Source organism: Crinia signifera, chromosome 1, assembly GCF_055691185.1.
Source record: "Crinia signifera chromosome 1, ASM5569118v1, whole genome shotgun sequence".
Classification (NCBI taxonomy): Eukaryota; Metazoa; Chordata; class Amphibia; order Anura; family Myobatrachidae; genus Crinia; species Crinia signifera.
In genome coordinates, this window is record NC_139217.1 from 61,531,218 (window position 1) to 61,537,217 (window position 6,000).

The following is a 6,000-nucleotide window of genomic DNA, read 5'->3' on the forward strand; positions in this document are numbered from 1 at the left end:
CAGCCAGGACTCATTTCCAGTCACTATAGTGATAGGGACTTGTCAAGCCTTAGAAGAGACAACAGTAATTAATGCAGGGATGTATGCTATAACGGATGTTGTAAGTGGCCACAGCCAGTTAGCTGATGGGCAGCACTGTGTGGCCTTGCCTGCTGATCACACATGAACAAGCCCAGGTGCTGGGAAGGAAACACAAAAACATTAATTCGCGTTGATCTGGACTATGTTCCCTGGTTGCAGAGCAATGATTTGCTCTTGGCTGAGTAAACATTGGGTAACTGCAGGACACGGAGGGTAACTGAACCATGAAACACTGGGAAGTAAATAACTGTGTGGTACCAGCTACACGGGCAGAATCGAGGGCTCAATGTTTTTGATTTTCTATGCCCTAAAAATGAATTTGCTAATTTTTTATTAAGGAAAAATGAAATTCACCATTTACCCATTATAGCTGAGTATTTATTGGTACAGTATGCTGGTTTTGTGCGGTGTATACCGGTCAGACGCACTAGGGGCAGAATTGTGGCAACATCTGTTCTCACCACTGTCCTGGGTATGAAAGAGTGAAGGGCAGGCTGAGGGCAAAGTCTTCTTTATATAGTCATTACAACATCACAGAGACACCTCCAGGGTTGTCGGATGGCTAAGGGATTAGTATTGAGCACACCCAGGGCTCAACTACTATTAGCCCCAGAATGGGCAGCATTAGCTGCGTCAGGGGGCAGCGCTGTCATCCAGCTGAGTCTCACCAAGAACTAAAAGTAGAGAGATAAATCTTAGAACACCACAGAAGGAAACAAGCAGCAGCCTTCTATTCCTTCAACAATCAGGAACGCTTTAAATGACATAAAAAAATAAAACCAATATTTCATGCCACAAAAACACACACACACACACAATCACACACACACACACACACACACACACACACACACACACACACATATTCATACATAAATACACACGCATGGTTAGAGCTTGCTGATATCAACACCTTTTCTGTGACTGAATGTTTTGTTTTTTTTCCAGTTATAGATCCGTAGGTGTAAACACATGGAATGTCCTTGTGCAATATGTAAAGTAGCTATTTATAAAACAGCGATTGTGGAATATCATTGTTCAGGAGTAGCGTTAACAAGCAGCAAAGAAAAAAATACACAAGAATCCAAACCATGTGTAAAACAGCGAAATCACCTAAAACGTGTCCTGGATATTTCCCAGAGGTAAAAGATTATAATCTGTTAATCTCCAAATAGGTACAGGTACTGTAAGTAGTAAGGCAGGAGTCAAGAACTGGGGTGCTAACGCCTAGCAATCATATACAATCAGTGACATGTTACAAAAAAGCTAGAAAGACCACCAAACATTATATCATACATACAGTCACTAAATATAATATTAGACTACAATATACAATAAGAAGGCAGGAAGTAGCTGTGCTGAATTCCAGTTGCTAGTCATTAATAAAATCCATACATATAAAGGTAATGCAGCTATACAGTGCACATATATATATATATATATATATATATATATATATATATATATATGTGTGTGTGGGGGGGGGGGGGGGCATACATGACAGCCACCTATGATGATTGGTTATTGGTTAAGGCAGTACATGAATTCGGGGTACATAGCTGGCACTATTGGTGACATTTCCATATACATTAGTGCCAAGGTAAAGCCCCGATCAATCAACCCTTATGTTCCAGCAGAACACCCTCCCCTCCCTCCCGGCGGGCACAGAGACCCATGTGTGGCAGCCAGCAGAGCGATCTGGGCACCTTCTGACAGCGAGTGTAGTGTGTCCCGGGCATCCTGCCCCCCACAGCCAGCTGATCAGTGCCAGCTCCTTATCCCTGCCAGGGAACCGGTGTCTCCTTCATCCAGCAGCTCCCCAAAGTTTTCACAGCCATAAGAACAGCGCTTTGCACCTGTGATGTTGCTGTGCGGGTGACATTGCGGGCACAAAGTTGCAGTGATATGAGTGAAAGTGCGGGTTTGATGGCTGTGCGGATTAAAGTGCGGTTTGCACCGGAGTTACTAGATGTACAGTAATAGCCCACTTACTGTGAGAGCAGGCGGGAGGGGCCCCGGTGGTGAGTGCCCCCGGTGCTGGTGCCAGTGAGGAGGAGGCTGGTAGTCCGGGCGCTCGCAGCTGTGCCTCGCATGAGCAGTGCGCTGCCGGTGTGTAGCTGCAGCAGCCTCTGGGCTGGGGATGGGAATGCAGGAGGGAGGGATGCAGCAGCAGCAGCAGCAGCAGCGGCACAGGGCAGGCACAGGGCAGGCAGGGTGGGGCAGGGCAGGGCCGGCCCATTGGGTGGAGGCTGCATTCGGGTGGAGGCTTGGACCAGTCAACATTTACACTTTCATAAATATATATTTACAGAGTCGTCGTCCTCCTCCTCCCCCTCCTGTCACACAGGCAGCTATGACTCCCTCACACTCATATCCCTGTCTCAGCCTCACTGTATGTGCAATGTATGCTTGCTGGAATTTGTAGTCCCACAGCAGCTTACCTGCTCCACCTATTCTAACTTATGACTTTATTATTATGCTGCATGTGCAGGCAATAGAGGATCCCCAGTACTTCAATGTATACAGCAATATATGTTTACAGCTTATTATATGGCAGTACTGTAACTTCATCTCATGATGTCATAGAAATAGCGTATATGACATCACTAGGCCAAGTAATTTGTTTTCAATACTCGTCTATGTGGAAAAGTCCTATACACGGTAACTACAGACAGACAATGGTTTTACGTTTGTAAAGTAACTTGTGTTCTTGGCACTGTTTGTGCTGTGCTCCTGCCACCTCTGCTCACATGCTCCGTCCTGGGATACATACATGACACACACTTCCTCTGGCAGCAGAGATACAGGAGCAGGGCTATCTGCAACCTACACACTAACATTACAGTCACATGTCATATCCTACTTATGTCTATTCACTGAGAGACAATTTCCCACTGTTTATTCTACAAATAACCGACCTAGAAACCACTCATATCTATCTAATCTATCTATCTATCTATCTATCTATCTATCTATCTATCTATCTATCTATCTATCTATCTATCTATCTAATCTATTTTTCATGTATTGATCTGTCTGTCTGTCTGTCTAATCAATCTATCTATCTATCTATCTATCTATCTATCTATCTATCTATCTATCTATCTATCTATCTATCTATCTATCTATCTATCTATCTTATTGATCTATCTATCTCTTTCTATCTAGTAATGCTCTCTCTCCCTCCCTCTCTGTCATTCTATCTATGGGGCAGATGTATTAAGCCTGGGGAAGAGATAAACTGGAGATAAAGTGAAGATAAAGTGAAAGGAGAAAAAGCACCAGCCAATCAGCTGTGTTTTAAAATGACACTTTGTAGTTAAATTGGCTGGTGCTTTATCTCCTTTCACTTTATCTCCAACTTAGCTACAGTTTATCTCTTCCCCAGGCTTAACACATCTGCCTCTATATCCCATATTGCGCCCTCTCTCTCTCTCTCTCTCTCTCTCTCTCTCTCTCTCTCTCTCATCAGGGGCAAATGTAGAATTTAAAGCTAGGGGTGAGCCAGGCTGTCTCACAGAGGGCAGGAGGGTATATACCCGTATATACTCGAGTATAAGTCGACCCGAATATAAGCCGAGGCACCTAATTTTACAACAAAAAAAACTGGGAAAACTTATTGACTCAAGTGAGACCATCACTCGAGCCGAGGGAGGCTTTTTCAGCATAAAAAATGTTCTAAAAAAGTAGGCTTATACTCGAGTATATATGGTACTGACATTCATAAATCTGGCATGTTCCGAGAAATGCAATTAAAATTGCAAAGATCTGTAGTTTGGGATATTTTGGCCACATTTCCTTTTTAGCACATCCTGCCCAGAGAGTGCAATATTGTGCCGTGGCCGTTAGCACATATGAGCATACATTCCGAGGTATATATAACACACCGTTCGATTTAATCTATTTTTCTATTCAATTTGATCTCGATGCGCGGCCACGCAGCATCAACATTGAATAGAAAAATAGACTGTGCAGGCAAGACTATATAGTACAGATCTGTACTATATAGTCGAAATCTAATGTGTGCCGTGTGTTTTGAGCCCGATTCGATTGGGATTGAATAGAAAGTAAATTGCACCGTGTGTACACCCCTTAACATATGTGCTGGCGGGGATTGGAAGTGTTGCATGTCTTGCATCCACCGCTGAACCTGGGACGCTGCATTCGGCTCCACTCTTTTTCTTCGTCGCCAGATGCCTGTAATTAATAGCCAATGGGAGCCAGGGGCGGGGTTAGGAGAGGTGTGTCAAAAGCGGAGTCCGAGGTGCTGCAGGGGCGCACAGCACTGCCAATCTCTGGGGACCTGCAGCCAGCCTATCTTAAATCAGTGACGTGGGGTGGTGGCTGTGAACAGAGAGGCACCATCAAAGCCACCACTGCGCCACGCCCCTCCGCTCCTGGCCACCACCGACACCCCCCTCCCAACAGCCACCGCCAACAACCGCCTGCCCCTCCTCCCTCCGTCCGTACACTTACCAGGCAGGGGAGAGAGGAGCTGGCACACGGGGACAGGGAACCTGAACCAGCAGGAGGTGACAGAGGAGCCGGGGGACACGTCACAGGGGGAGGAGGGGAGGTGTTAGCCACAGCGGCATTGCCAAAAGAATTAATGACAGGGGCTGCCGTGATTGGACAGCAGCTGGATCTGCTTTCCAATCACATCAGCCCCTGTCAATTAGGCACTTCTAGAAGTGCCGCTTTTCATATTATTTTTAATGTTTTTTTTTAGCCCACTGCCCCAACCCCCTCCCCCGCTTCATCCGCATGCAGTTGTTAGTGGGAGGCACGCTTATCAGTGCCTCCCAAACTATTTTAAATACTGCAAACTGCAAAAATAATACAAAGAAAATACTTATGACACATAATAAGTGTCATCTGTATATTTTTGGTATTATTTTAAACAGAATGACAGGGGAAGCACTGCCACCCCTGACTGCACGTCCCTGTGTTACATACATCCCTGCATGTATTCATACAGTATGTGCTAACTGGCTCCTCACCGCACAATGTGGTGTGAGCTGGAGGGTTGATAGCTTGCCTAATAGACAGAGGCAGCTGTATCAAACCTTCTACAATGTACAAGTATCGCCTATAGCAACCAATCAATTTCTATGGGGTATTTTATGGGAAAAAATTTCTATCTGCATTTGTTAAATCTGCTTATCATTTGTGGCTTTCACCAAAAAATTAAAAATGGCAATATGCCAGTCACTGGGGCGCACAGTATTAGACAGTGGGCCCCCTTTCTGTGTATTATATGGCGACTACTGATTATTATATGACAGTCACACCTCTTGTATTAAACGGTGGCGAGTGATGTGCTCTGTATTAAATGTCTGTCGCATTCCTCTGTATTATATTATATGGTGATCACTGATGCACTCCAAATTGTATAACTATCGCTAAACAAACAAATGGAATAACTTATTAGTCCAGGTGAATATTCCACATGTAAATGGGAATCTGCCCGGTGATGTGTAAGCAGAACTGTGGTCACTACCTTTGACATGTCTCTTTGATATTTCAGAAGACAGAGCCTGGTTCCAGTACCTCTCACCCTGCCTCAGCAGTCTGATGGAGACAGAGACAAGGTAACCACAGCAATGAGGAGGCATGGGAGGGACCACATTCTTGTTTTGGGGTTTCTGGGAGGGAGAGGTGTGCATCTGGCACAGCTGCCCAGAATCACTCCACCTTAAAAAAAAAAAAGCAACAAAAACAAGATGCAGTAACACCCAGGTCTGAAAGGGAAGGAAGGGAGGTGCTCTGTACGCCGGCACTGCAAGTCTTCATACTATACTGTACATCGCTGACAGACTGACATACTCCTGTCACTGGCCTATTAACCCCCTCACTGCCAGTGTCCATTATCCCAATGTGTCCAGTTACACTTACTGGTAGTGCACTCAGCCTGCAATG

At 45.1% G+C, this 6,000-nt stretch overlaps 1 protein-coding gene across 1 annotated transcript in view; it reads right to left on the reverse strand.

The window, feature by feature from the left end:
• Nucleotides 1-2,241, reverse strand: part of KLF3 (KLF transcription factor 3) — a 47,126-nt gene extending 44,885 nt beyond the window's left edge. The window contains exon 1 of the mRNA XM_083158461.1: nucleotides 2,074-2,241. The gene's annotated coding sequence lies outside the window, so the exon portion shown is untranslated. The remainder of the gene's footprint in view (nucleotides 1-2,073) is intronic.
• Nucleotides 2,242-6,000: the final 3,759 nt, after the last annotated feature.